Source organism: Dermacentor andersoni, chromosome 1 (genome assembly GCF_023375885.2).
Source record: "Dermacentor andersoni chromosome 1, qqDerAnde1_hic_scaffold, whole genome shotgun sequence".
NCBI lineage: Eukaryota > Metazoa > Arthropoda > Arachnida > Ixodida > Ixodidae > Dermacentor > Dermacentor andersoni.
Genome location: NC_092814.1, coordinates 261,505,205 through 261,519,422, shown reverse-complemented (window position 1 = coordinate 261,519,422; position 14,218 = coordinate 261,505,205). Strand labels below are relative to the sequence as shown.

At 51.4% G+C, this 14,218-nt stretch overlaps 1 protein-coding gene across 4 annotated transcripts in view; it reads right to left on the bottom strand.

Annotated features, from left to right (window-relative positions):
• raw (NDT-like domain-containg protein raw) overlaps positions 1-14,218 on the bottom strand; it is a 141,820-nt gene that overhangs the window by 126,822 nt on the left and 780 nt on the right. The window lies entirely within an intron of this gene.

Below are 14,218 nucleotides of genomic sequence, written 5' to 3'. Positions count from 1 at the left end.
AATTTAATTTTTTTTTAAAACCGCTTCCCCTTCCATAATCAAGGGTTCGACGAAAGTTCGTCTGGTCAGGCATGGATATGAAGGGGATCACGGTCACTGACCAAGTCTGATGTATAATCCGACATTTCAGAACCGCGTACGAGTTCCTTGTTCACTGAGTTGGACAGGAAATTGTCGTCACTTATGTAGCCAGCACGTGACATAATGAACGTGCGTAAACGGCAGGCATAGTCCCTGGTGTCCGGTTCATCGTAGCTGGCGTCGATTGTTATACTTGGTGGTATACCAGTTTGCTTCCATCTTCGTTTAGTCTATGTTGTTGTATTGTTGTTGACTTCCTGCCTAATAATTTTATGTGTTTCGAAAATATTCTAGGTACGGCCTTCTTTTTTGCACGCATTTCTGACAACCAACGTTCACTTTCCCCTTTTATCTTTGCTTGCACCAGTATTTGAAGCATAGACTTTTTCTCCCGGTATATTTACCATTTACTGGCCACTTCATCCTGCGGCAACTGCGCCTTTTTTGCCTGCCTCTCGGGATGCTTTTTGTCATTCGGCGATCGCTTCTCGTATCCCCTTTTTCACCAGCCAGCAGGGTGCCAACTTGCGGCTGTTTCATGTAGCGCCACAAGTTCTAGACCCTCTTAGTGCATTGGGTGTCCGAATAGGTGGAGCGACGGATATATTATGCTATACACAGACGTGCGTATAGAGCTGATGCACGGCTACAGACGAGACGTAATTTATACGTCATGTATCGATAGGCTTGAGCGCGACATGCATCAAACATACCTAGCTGGTCATGCTCTCGTATGCACGTGACAGAGACAGAGTGCAGGAGCGCGTCGCGCAGCTACCTGAGGATACAAAAGGAGATAGAGGGAGGGAGTGCTAAGCCACAATCCCCCTCGCAGTCGGTGAAGAACTATCAAAAGAATATTTGCGGTAAAACTATTGAAGAACATTGTCAAAGTAGGCGAATATCTAACTGTTTTGTACTATACTGCGCACGTCTTTGTGTTTTCTTTCATTCTTTTTTTTTTTTTAATATCGACTTAAAGCGTCGTCATCTTGTGCGGCTGTTGCACGGCTATTCTGGGGGACCGTGATTAAGAGACCCTGTGCTTTCTGAAATTATTGTTGAGCGACAGCTTGCGTTAACACGCAGCTGTTTTTGCCCGTACCTACGCTTCTATTGGGAGCGCTGGGACACCCCACCGAGCCATCGAGGCGAGAAACCCAGCAACCGACCGACACACGCAAAACGCTTGGGAAGGCATAGCCAGAGAAAGCTTCGCTTTAATGAGGCGCTCAGGCCGCGCCACTGCTCCAATGCTCACGCAAACAAAGACTGTCGCGTCGCCACCGTATATATCCGAACACAGGGTATACAAGCGCGCTATATTTGGAGATGCACTGTTATGCGTCAAATGGACCTGCATACATGGCGGCGCGCGGTTCGGCGCTGGTCCGCAAGGTTTCCCCGGCCGTGGTTGGGCTGAGGGCTGCAATGGGCGCGGCGCCGCACAAAGCCCCCGGCTCTCGCCGGCAGCTCTGTGCACGGATCGGTGGGGGGGAATCCCCTCGCATTGCAGACGCCCATCCCGCGCCCTACCCCGGGGCGACTGGCCCTTACCTTGTGATGCGCGCTGGGCACGATCTGCGGACGCATGTGTACGCAAGAACTAACCGGCAGATGCGCGTTTCTCCGGCGCTCGAAAGCCGGACGCAATGGCCGGCCGACTCGCGACGATGTTTGGAGACGCCGACTGTGTTGACCCGTTTCTTTTCCCGGCTCCGGAGGCCGTCGCAGTAGAGTCGACGTGAGGTTGACCGCATAACGCGACTCCCGGCCCGCTGCCAGAGTTCGGCAAGAGTCCTTGGCCGTCGCAGCTTGTTGGCAGCTGCCCCGCTATTCGTGTACGCGTTGCTAAACAGCTAACGTTTGACTATAAGAGCCGGCATCCTCAATTTGCCTGCTTTCCGAAGCAGTGCACTGCTGCATCACGTGGCAGCTATGCGCGCAACATTGTTAGGAGTAGTAACTGGATTAGCTGCCGCGTGCAGGTGGGCTGCCAACTCGTGCGGAAGCCAGACGATATGTACTCGATGACCGACGGGCCTGACTGATTCGTCCCGACACTAGTTCGCGACTGGTTCATTTGCGAATGAGTCTAAACGTTCCTTTCACACAGATAATCCCGAGCATACTCGAGTCAATTAAGGTTGAACTCGGTGCATATCGACCGCTGCTACAAGCAATTTTCAAGCACGCTCAAGTGCGGACCTCCTGTGTATGCCTCGTGTTTTGATAGTGCTCGAAAAGTTTGATGCGGATCGTGTTGACTGTCGATCAAAAGTGCCCGTGTGACAGACGCATATCGTTCCAGTGAAAGCAAACAATGGCTTAACATAAGCTGACGAGAGTGTTGAAGGTGCCGACAACCGATACTGAAGGACCGTTAAATGGTAGCGAAAGGAAACGCTTGTAGTTTGAAGTACCAGCGCCCGTATTCACAAACATGTTCTTGCGCAAACAATCATGACGTCGGACATACGATTGTGAAGGTGGCTGGCTGGCCAGTAGCAAATAGCATTTACGAACGAGAAACTTCGCGAATTCGGCCCCTACCCGCAGCTGCTGACGTTTGGACATTTCGTAAACTGAACTTTTTGAACTGCGAACTCTTTAGATTAAGTAACCGTGTACGAATTAAGCCAACAGCAGCAGCTGATAGCGATGGCGATAGCACGCCGCAGAAACTGAGTACGTGTTTCAAACATGTGTTTTATATCGTGGAATGTCAGTAAATGTTTAATTAGATGATGCAGCTGCGACAGTGTCATGCCTTCATAGCACAACCCACCTTTAGCCTCCTAATATTTTTTCCACTGCGAAGGCACTGCGATTGAGGCATGCACAACAGCGCGACCTTCCACTCGCCTGTGCGAAAGCAGGGCCACTTTTTAATGAAAACTTGCAGTATATGACAAAAAAAAAAGAACATTTAAAAGCGCAAAATCAACAATGGCATTGGATAAAGTTCCGTTATATATATTACAAAAAGCGAACTTAATAAAGAACAGGAAAATAGGTTTATATTAGGTATACACATATATATTTACAGCTCAACCGAGACAGAGTGTCACCTCATGTCAACTTGCGCAACCCTTTTTTGCCTAATGAAAAACAAGGGCCCTATTCTCAAAAAAAAGCTCTTGCGCTAGAATAGTAAAAGTACATGACACCAACTCCTGATAATGGTCATATCTTTAGAGAAGACAGCCGGCCGATGGCAAACAGCACTAATATGAACGAAAAGCTTTGGTAATCATACACCCCATAATTTTTTAGTCTATGCGTCGGGGTTGTATCGATCATCCTAAAACATGACTTTATTGCCGGCACCGCGACCTCGAGAGATATTCCGGATGGCATATCTTTAAGGCCCTTTAAGACTGCATCATGACGAGTCGGAAATTACCGGAGTATCGGCACTGCGTGCAGATAAGGCTGGTGCGCTGTTCATCTCATTAGGCGTCGGACGCTGGTAGCACGACGAGCTTCCAGCAAAACGCTGAATGGCTCGACCAACTCTTCGGAGACGAGCTGCTGGAAACAAACCGGTATACAACACGGTGTACATGGAGCGGACGTCTTCCCTTTCAGGATGGCGGATATAAATAACATCGGCTGCCAGGAAGCGGGGGCAGGGAGAAAGAAAGAGAAAAATCACTACATGCGCAGTCCAGAACCCGAATTTACAAAAAAGAAAAAGAAAATGTTATGGTAGAACTGTTCTTAAGAGCATGGGTACAAGCGAATCCGGATGTTGAAGATATTATTATCGATGCGACCAGCCACTATGGCACACAGCTCTTACGAACGAAAATCTTGTGAATTTTTTTTGTTATTTCTCAAAGTCACGTATAACCTGTAATAAGTGGGGCTGCAGTGAAGTCACCCACCTGACTAACACCTGTGGATTTATGGTCCGCACCACAGATACCTGCTGGACTTCATCGAACGCAACAAGTTGTATACATGTACATATGAAATGCAGGCATACATGCACGATTTGAGTGAAGAAACTTTTATTGCAGGTCCGGCGAGGACGCGAACTCGTCGCGCACCCGGCTAGTCCCACGTCGGGACCGGCAGGTCTAGCCCACCGGCCCGGTCGCGGGCACGCCGGACGGCCAGGATTTGCTTTTCTAGAGCGGGGCTACGATTTATGCCATAGAATAAAACTTCTGAATTAAAAAAAAAAGACCTGCGCTCGTATTCAGTAAAAAGCTCTTACGCTAGAATTGGTCGTAAGAGAAAATTACAGTCAATCTTGCTGCTGGATATACTATTATTATCGAAGACGAACGACCATGGCAAAGAACACTTACAAACGAAAAGCTTTGTGAATTCGGCCCCTGTTTATTATTTGAAGAACTATTATGCAGAAACCAATATAATTAGCGTTTTTTGATACCCCATGGGCAATAAGAAAAATCTTATGGTTCATTTACACCTCATAGTGTTTGTTTATATCGTTCCCCCAAAACGATGGGCGCGGCCTGGGCCGGTATATAATGTAAGGATGCTTTTGGCTCGATTATATTCCTTTTGTTACGTTTCGCCTACAACGCGCGGTAATGCCGGCGTGGATGCAACGGACGCCGGGGCTTTGTTCAAAGCGGCGGACATTTTGGCCCGTCCGACGACGCCGCAACGCCTACCCGCCAAGCGTGTCCAGGCGTGTTTCTGTGCCACGTGTCTTCGTGTGTGCGTGTGTGTGTGTGTGCCCTCGCTTGTCAAAGCGCGGCAGCCGGGGAGCGGAGTTCCCCGAATGAGGGGCCTGGAGGTCTCTCGGCTCAACCGCTCGCGCCGTCGTGGGCCCCTGCTGCGCCGTCCCGTGACCTTCATCCCGTGACCTTCCCTCCTTCCCTTTTGGACCGCGACGCCGAGAGTATAAGAGCAGCTGCCCCCGGACGCCAGGGGAGAGGCTCCGATTTGTACTGTTGAGTTACGTGCTCTCCCGTCTCTCCACTTCGGTCGACCTGACCGGCCGCTCTTTTGCTATGTTAGAATAAACAAGTTGTTCTGTTACCAGTCTTCTCATGCTTTGCCGGGACCTTCGGATGCTTCCAGTGCCCCAGGCCGCCAGGCCAACGCTACCCTTGGGGCTTGCGACCCATTGGCAATAACGGGCGTCAGCACCGAGACCCCAACAACTCGTGCCAGCGGTACGATTACAACATCTGGTTGCCAGTGGTGAGATCGCGACAACGGAGGCCAGCAGCGAAGAGATGCGGTTGACTGTATGCTGAGCAGCACAACGACCATCCGGGAGCAGCGCAACGAGCCCTGTGTGATGACTGGTTGCCTGCAGCGGAACGACTGCGCTGAAGTCTTGGCTGCAAGGTTTGGTGAGTGCGGGACTTTCTTCTTCTGAGTTTTGCCAGGCTTTTGTTAGTGTTAGAAACAGAGCTGGTAATTGGGGTTGTCGTTGCTGCCGGGTTAGTTTGCGGCAAGACAATAGTAGGCAGTAGAGAAAGCAGCATTCAGAGCAGCCATGGATTTGAAGTCGTTGCGCAAACCGAAATTGTTGGAGCTTGCGAGAGAGTTGGGTCTGGATGTCTCAGACAAACTCAGAAAACCAGAACTGCTAAGGGCTATTCTTGAGTTAGAAGCTGAGGATGACGAGCTGTCGGAATGCCTTGAGACCATTGAGGAGAGGGAGACGGCAAAAAGACAGGAGCGCGAACGTAAAGAACAGAAAGAGAAAGATGAGCGCGAACTTAAAGAACAGAAAGAGAAAGATGAGCGCGAACGTAAAGAACAGATAGAACGAGAGCAACAAGAGAAAGAAAGAGAGCGCGACCGTCAACACGCTTTGGAAATGAAGCGTCTCGAGTTAGAGATGGAACGCGCTCGTAATGGAAGTCAGGCACACGGTGCAGGAGAACGAGTATTGTTCAAAATGACTGACCTGATGCGGCCGTTTAAGCTTGGAGAGGACATTGGTTTGTTCCTGGTTAACTTTGAGCGAACGTGCGAGAAGCAGGGGTTCTCTCGGGAAACGTGGCCACAGCGCTTGCTCACTTTGCTACCCGGCGAGGCGGCCGACGTAGTCGCTCGCTTGGAGAGAGAGGAGGCAGAGGATTTCGACAAAGTGAAATCGAGTCTGCTAAAAAAGTACCGGCTGTCAGCGGAGGCGTTCCGTCGGAAGTTTCGGGAAAATGAGAAAGGCAAAAGTGAGTCATATACAGAGTTTGCCTACAGGCTTATGTCAAACATGCAGGAGTGGCTCAAAGAAGAGAAAGCGTTTGGTGACCACGAGAAAGTTCTGCAGTGTTTCGGGCTAGAACAGTTTTATAGTCGGTTACCTGAGAACGTGCGGTACTGGGTCTTGGATAGGCCAGACGTTAGTACGGTGGCTAGAGCCGCTGAGCTAGCCGAGGAGTTTGTGACGCGTCGGGCTCGTGGAGCTAAGGACGGTCAAAAGGGTGAATTTGGCTCCAAGTTTGAGAGGCCAAAGTTCACGCCCATGAGAGCAAAGGGGGACACACGTAGTGCGGATGCGAGTGAAAGCAGTCCGACCGAACGTAAGGAGACGGCGGCAACCGAAGCCGAACGCAGAAAGCGGTTCGAGACGAGGCAAGCGCGCGTTTGTTATACGTGCCAGAAGCCGGGTCACTTTTCGGCGCAGTGTCCAGAAACAAAAACACAAGTCGTGTTTTTGTCTATATGCAGCACTGACGAGAACATGAAGCTTCTCGAGCCTTACATGCGAGACCTCCTCGTGAACGGGAAAGAGTGCCGAGTGCTTCGCGATTCCGCAGCTACAATGGATGTAGTTCACCCCTCTTACGTAGAACCCGATATGTTCACGGGTGAGTGCGCATGGATCAAGCAAGCAGTGGAAGCTCATAGCGTGTGTCTGCCGGTAGCAAAAGTGCTTATTGAAGGACCTTTCGGAGCACTTGAGACGGAGGCCGCAGTGTCATCTATGCTGCCCCCCCAGTACCCGTACTTATTTTCGAACAGGTCCGATCACCTCCTGCGCGAGAAGGGGCTTTTGTTTGGTGAGGCTAGCGTTCAGGCCTTAACCAGATCGAAGGTTCGGGAGCTCGCTGCAAAGGCGGTAGTTGCGGGGCCGACGTTGTTGAACGATGAAAAAGGGTCAGAGGCGCAGCAAGCTGGTATTCAGAGCACGCCCGAACAGAATAAAATTGAGCCTGTAGCGTTAAAGGCAGCAGATACTGGAGAGGAAATTCCCGACACGGGAAAGTTAGAAGAGCTGTCTCCAGATTTGCTCATCGCGCCTACGTCAGACGGACTTAACAGGTTGCTAAAAGTCAGCCGGTCGGCTTTGATAGCCGAGCAAAAGAAGGATGGCAGCCTAGAAAACATACGCTGCATTATCAAGGAAGGTATCGCCAAGAAAAATGCTCGCTTTGTGGAAAGAGGTGGGGTCCTGTACCGGAAGTATCTAGACCGCAGGGGAGTGGAGTTCGATCAGCTGATCGTGCCTCAATGCTATCGTCAGGATCTGTTGCGCTTGTCGCATGGGGGTTCGTGGTCCGGACACCTAGGAGTTAAGAAAACTAAGGACCGTCTCTTGCAAGAGTACTATTGGCCAGGGTGTTTTCGGGACGCAGACCACTTTGTGAAGACATGCGACACCTGTCAGCGGGTGGGCAAGCCAGGGGACAAATCGAGGGCGCCGTTGAAGTTGGTACCTATCATTACGGAGCCTTTTAGACGGCTCGTTATTGATACAGTGGGACCTCTCCCGGTAACAGCCACGGGGTACCGACACATTTTGACTGTGATCTGCCCAGCGACAAAGTTCCCTGAAGCAGTGCCGCTTAAAGAACTCAGCTCAGTTGAGATAGTCAATGCACTACTGTCCATATTTGCGCGAGTTGGTTTTCCTGCAGAAATCCAGTCAGATCAGGGCACAGTGTTTACTAGCGCTTTGACGACAGCCTTTCTCGAAAGGTGCGGGGTAAGGCTATTACACAGCTCAGTGCACCACCCCCAGTCGAATTCCGTTGAGAAGCTCCACTCCGTCATGAAGCGCGTGTTGAGAGCATTGTGTTTCGAACATCAAACTGACTGGGAGCTGTGTCTGCCTGGAGTGATGTTTGCATTAAGAACCGCACCGCATGCGGCTACGGGGTTCTCGCCAGCTGAGCTGGTGTACGGTCGCTCGCTGCGATCTCCGCTTCGCATGCTTCGAGAATCATGGGAAGGCAGGGGCGACGACCCAGTCGTGGTAGAGTACGTGCTTAAGCTCCTCGAACGCTTAAGAAGGGCACAGGAGTTGTCAGGTGAAGCAATGGCAGAGGCCCAGCAGAGGGCCAAGGTTTATTATGATCGGACAGCCAGGGCCCGTCGTTTTGAGGTGGGCGATGAGGTCATGATATTGCGCACATCGCTAAAGAACAAACTCGACGTGCAGTGGGAGGGCCCAGCACGGATTGTTCAAAAACTGTCGGACGTTAACTACGTGGTGAGTCTGCCAGGAAAGCGGAAAGCACAGCAAATTAAGTTTACCACTGTAATCTGCTCAAACCCTATAAGCAACGGGAAGCAGTGGTGTGCATGATGGTAAACGTGCCCGAAGAGCTTCCGGTCGAGCTTCCGGGACTAGGCTCAGTGACAAACAGGAAAGACACCGATCAAGTCATTAGGGACTTAGTAAGTAAAGCATCGCTGTCGCCTGAGCAGAAAACCGAACTACACCAGCTCTTACAAGAGTTTCAAGGTCTGTTCTCTGAGAGGCCGGGTAGGACTTCTGTCCTTACTCATGACATAGAACTTACCTCCCCAGAGCCAGTACGATCCAAGGCGTACCGGGTGTCACCCCGCCAGAGCGATATTATGGAGGCTGAGGTAAAGAAAATGCTACAGCTCGGTGTTATTGAAGCGGGTGAGAGTGATTATACCTCCCCTTTGATTTTAGTTGAGGTACCGGGCAAGGAACCTCGTCCTTGCGTCGACTACCGCAGGCTTAATTCCATCACTAAGGATCAAATTTATCCGATCCCTAACATCGAGGAGCGCCTTGAGAGAGTGAGTAGCGCTCAGTTTATTTCCACCCTAGATCTTGTCAGGGGTTATTGGCAGGTTCCACTTACAGAAGAGGCTAGTAGGTATGCGGCGTTCATTTCACCAATGGGGACATTCCGTCCTAAAGTTTTGAGTTTTGGGTTGAAGAACGCGCCATACTGCTTTTCAAGCCTCATGGATAAAGTGTTGCGGGGACAGCAAGAATTCGCTTTACCGTATCTAGACGACGTAGCGATATTCTCCGCATCCTGGCCTGAGCATATGGCGCACTTGCGGGCAGTGCTAACCCGCCTGCGCGATGCGGGCTTGACAGTCAAGGCTCCCAAGTGCCAGTTAGCACAGGCCGAGGTTGTCTACCTCGGACACGTGATTGGTCGGGGTCGTCGCCGCCCCTCTGAAATAAAGGTGGCCGCTGTGCGAGACTTCCCGCGACCGCGCACGAAGACCGATATTCGGTCGTTCTTAGGTGTCGCCGGCTACTATCAGAGGTACATCCCCAGGTACTCTGATATCGCGGCTCCCTTAACGGATGCTCTAAGAAAGACAGAGCCGCAAACAGTCGTCTGGGACGAGACAAAGGAAAGAGCTTTTAGCGCCCTAAAGAGCGCCCTAACAAGCCAGCCTGTGCTACGATCGCCCGACTACACAAAAGGGTTCGTTGTTCAGTGTGATGCTAGTGAGCGAGGCATGGGCGTTGTACTGTGCCAACGGGAAAATGGAGAAGTAGAACACCCCGTCCTGTATGCTAGTCGTAAGCTGACGAGTCGTGAGCAGGCGTATAGCGCCACCGAGAAAGAGTGTGCGTGTATCGTGTGGGCCGTTCAGAAATTGTCATGTTACCTAGCTGGCTCGAGGTTTATCATTGAAACGGATCACTGCCCTCTCCAATGGCTGCAGACCATCTCTCCCAAAAATGGCCGCCTCCTGCGCTGGAGCCTCGCTTTGCAACAATATTCCTTTGAGGTGCGTTACAAAAAGGGGAGTCTCAACGGTAACGCCGATGGCTTAAGTCGAAGCCCCTAACGTGGGAATCAGCCTCAAAATTGTTTGTTACTGATGTTTTTCTTCCTGAGGCAGGATTTTTAACTTATTGCTTTTGTGTAGTGTTTCAAAGTGATGATGTGCTTTTTAGTGCAATTTTTCCGATTTGTGGACGCGTTCTGAGTGCTGCTAAACTACTGTAAGGAACTAGGCAGCAGTATAAAAGGGGGAAGAGCCTGGCAGGGCTTAGTGAGGGTTGTGCCGTGCTTGCTGACTGAGCGGTTGACTTTTGGCGTGGTTCTAACGCTTGCCGGAAACGAGAACAAAAATGTCAACTCTCCCGAAGTCACTTTGCAGTGTCCTGTGTGCACCTGAACGTGAGAACGAGGCCTTCTCTGTGCGCTGCGCTCAAGAAACGCCCAAGGACGCCCAACTTCGGTTATGAGCATCATCGAGCGACATCCCTCCGGACAGCGGATGCAGTCCCCTGACCATCGGGATCTCCTTCCCCCGGCGGGGCGGTCTGTTACGTTTCGCCTACAACGCGCGGTAATGCCGGCGTGGATGCAACGGACGCCGGGGCTTTGTTCAAAGCGGCGGACATTTTGGCCCGTCCGACGACGCCGCAACGCCTACCCGCCAAGCGTGTCCAGGCGTGTTTCTGTGCCACGTGTCTTCGTGTGTGCGTGTGTGTGTGTGTGCCCTCGCTTGTCAAAGCGCGGCAGCCGGGGAGCGGAGTTCCCCGAATGAGGGGCCTGGAGGTCTCTCGGCTCAACCGCTCGCGCCGTCGTGGGCCCCTGCTGCGCCGTCCCGTGACCTTCATCCCGTGACCTTCCCTCCTTCCCTTTTGGACCGCGACGCCGAGAGTATAAGAGCAGCTGCCCCCGGACGCCAGGGGAGAGGCTCCGATTTGTACTGTTGAGTTACGTGCTCTCCCGTCTCTCCACTTCGGTCGACCTGACCGGCCGCTCTTTTGCTATGTTAGAATAAACAAGTTGTTCTGTTACCAGTCTTCTCATGCTTTGCCGGGACCTTCGGATGCTTCCAGTGCCCCAGGCCGCCAGGCCAACGCTACCCTTGGGGCTTGCGACCCATTGGCAATAACGGGCGTCAGCACCGAGACCCCAACAACTCGTGCCAGCGGTACGATTACAACACTTTCTTATCATCCACCATTCAGAACCGGTCAGTGACTGCGATAACGTACACGCGAAGCGGCACTGACGAAGCGCCGCTTCCTCAAGTGAGTTACTCAATCTCGGAGACGCTCCTGAGTCGCGTCTGTAAGTCATCTGTTAAAAGTCCTTGTTTTTTTTTTTTTTTTTTTTTCTGAAAGAACAGCAGAATGAATAACCAGCGTCAGGTGAATGATGCTCACAACTGCATTCAGAACGTTCAGGGAAATTTAACACGACTTATTCATTTACATAGTACCGATAACACAAGTAGAGAATCATCACAGAGTTGTTTACTAAGCGACAGAAATAGCACTTATTTCGAAAACGCGTTATGGGAGATGTCTCAAAATGCCAAAAAATACAAGTTGAAAACGTTGAGAAAGCGACAGAAACAAAATATATAGTAAACGTTGACACGAAATAGCACTATTACAGCCTCAGATATCGATTGTTATGTAGAAGATACCAATGGCAATGTTTAAACTAAGTTCCTCGAAACTTTGTTTCAGTCACAGATTGCACCAAAAGCAAATGCTGAGGCTGTAATTTTCATGTACACATATTATCGTACCGACGCAATTTTCATCCTGACGGTCCTCCCCTTCTCTTTGTCGTTCCTCAACACCTCCGCTCAGCCTTGCTTCAGGAGCTTCATGACGCCCCAACTGCCGGACACCTTGGAGTTGCTCGCACGTACGACCGCGCCTTCTGTTGACTTTCGCCCTTAAAAGATCCCACACGGAGGCTTGGACAATGGGCTTTGCGGCTACAGGAGTATTCCTCCTCGGTGGTGTATAGGTCTGGTCGCCTACACAAGGACGCCGACTGCTTGTCCCGTTATCTTGTACACACGCCCGCTAACGCCGACACGGACGCTTCCGCAAGTGTTCTTTCCATTTCCCAGCTTGGGGACATGGCCAACGAGCAACGCCGTGACGCTACTTTGACGACCCTCATTGACCGAATGAAATCTGCTCCTACTGATCCATCGTTACGGTGGTTCGTCCTCAACGACGGGATATTGTACCGACGCAGTTTTCATCCTGACGGTCCTCCCCTTCTCTTTGTCGTTCCTCAACACCTCCGCTCAGCCGTGCTTCGGGAGCTTCATGACGCCCCAACTTCCGGACACCTTCGGTTTACTCGCACTTACGACCGCGTGCGCCGCCGCTTCTACTGGCCAGGCCTCGCACGCTCCGTACGGCGCTATGTAGCTGCTTGTAAGCCCTGTCAACATCGCAAAATGCTAGCAACGCTTCCTGCCGGGCACTTACAGCCGATCGACATTCCACCTGAACCATTCTTTCGCGTGGGTTTGGATCTCCTTGGCCCTTTACCCGAGTTCAGCTCCGGCAACAGGTGGATCGCTGTCTCTACTGAATAAGCGATACACTATGCCATCACTCGGGCACTTCCCACGAGCTGCGCAACCGACGTCGCAGATTTCCTATTCCGGGATATCATTTTAGTACATGGCACCCTGCGACAGTTCCTCACCGACCACGTCCGTACTTTCCTCTCCCAAGTCATCGCCGATATCCTACCAAGCTGTTCTACCATGTCCTACCAAGCACAAGCTGGCTACCTCCTATCATCCCCAGACCAACGGCTTTACTGAGCGACTTAATCGGATCACTACTGACATGCTATCGAAATATGTTTCACCCGACCACAAGAACTGGGATGTGGCGCTGCCCTATGTCACGTTCGCCTACAATTCATCACGCCACGATACTGTTGGGTATTCTTCCTTTTACATGCTCTTCGGTCGAGACCCTGTATTACCACTGGGCACTCCACTCTCTTGGTACGGGATTCGAGGACCGAGTATGCCCGCAACGCCATCGCCGACACTGACCATGCGCGCCAGCTTGCCCGTTCTCGTTTGTTCGCATCGCAAGAATCTTAACGGCATGCTTACGATCACCGCCATCGTGACATATATTTTTCACCAGACTCTCTCGTGCTACTTTGGTCCCCTTGACGCCGAGTGGGGCTCTCCGAGAAACTCCTTCCGCGCTACAAAGGCCCTTACCGCGTTCTACGTCGAGTGACCAATGTCACTTACATGATCCCCGTGACCTCCGTCATGCCACCCGGTTCCACATCATCTGACGTCGTACACGTCTCTCGACTTAAGCCTTACTATGCCCTTACCGATGGCCCCGTCTGAAGAACCGGGACGGTGCTTTTTCCGCCGGGGTTCGTATTACAGTGGGAAAAGAGAATAATGTCGACGACGGTGAAGACAACGAAGTGGCAACAGCCTCTCGGGATTCTCAGCTGCTGTTTATGTACGTCTTGTAAATACATCGCTTAAATAGTTTTATACCCGTGACAATATTCATGAACCTTTCCAGAGTAATCGCAGCGTATGAAGAGACAGATTGGTGCAGCTGTGCTATTATTCAAGTGTCAGCCTTCCCGCGCCAAGTCTGCGCGATAAACTGCATGGCATGCGGGACGCACGTTCGTTCATCACATGAGTCGGCGGGCGGACGCGCTATAATAGTGCAACCAGGTTAGCCATCACAGAGTGCGGGCCGCTTCCAGCCGGGTTCATGGCGGGTCAAACGCGCAGCTGTCATTCTGCGATCGGCGTATCCGTGTTCTGACCATCTGCGCGGCTTTGTGAACCTGTAACGTCGGCGCAAGCGTTCCTTCGCACGTCATAATGAAAGCGACCTCAAGAGGATGGGGGAGGGTGGGGTGGAACGGTGTCTTCACCAGAGGATTTTTTCGCGTGTTTGTTTCAACGGCGTACATGAATAGGCGGTACATTGATCGTTATCGGGTACGTAACGAACGGTGCCACTTCGTTCTGTTTGCGGCGGTGAATTCAAGAGTTGAGGCGAAAAAAGAGCAAAGACGGTGCTGCAAAATTCGAAAGACTATATGACACTTAACACTGTTTTGCCGCAGAATGTACAAAAAAAGCACAAAGGGACACGAACGGGACAGGCGCTGTCCCGTGTTGACAGGGC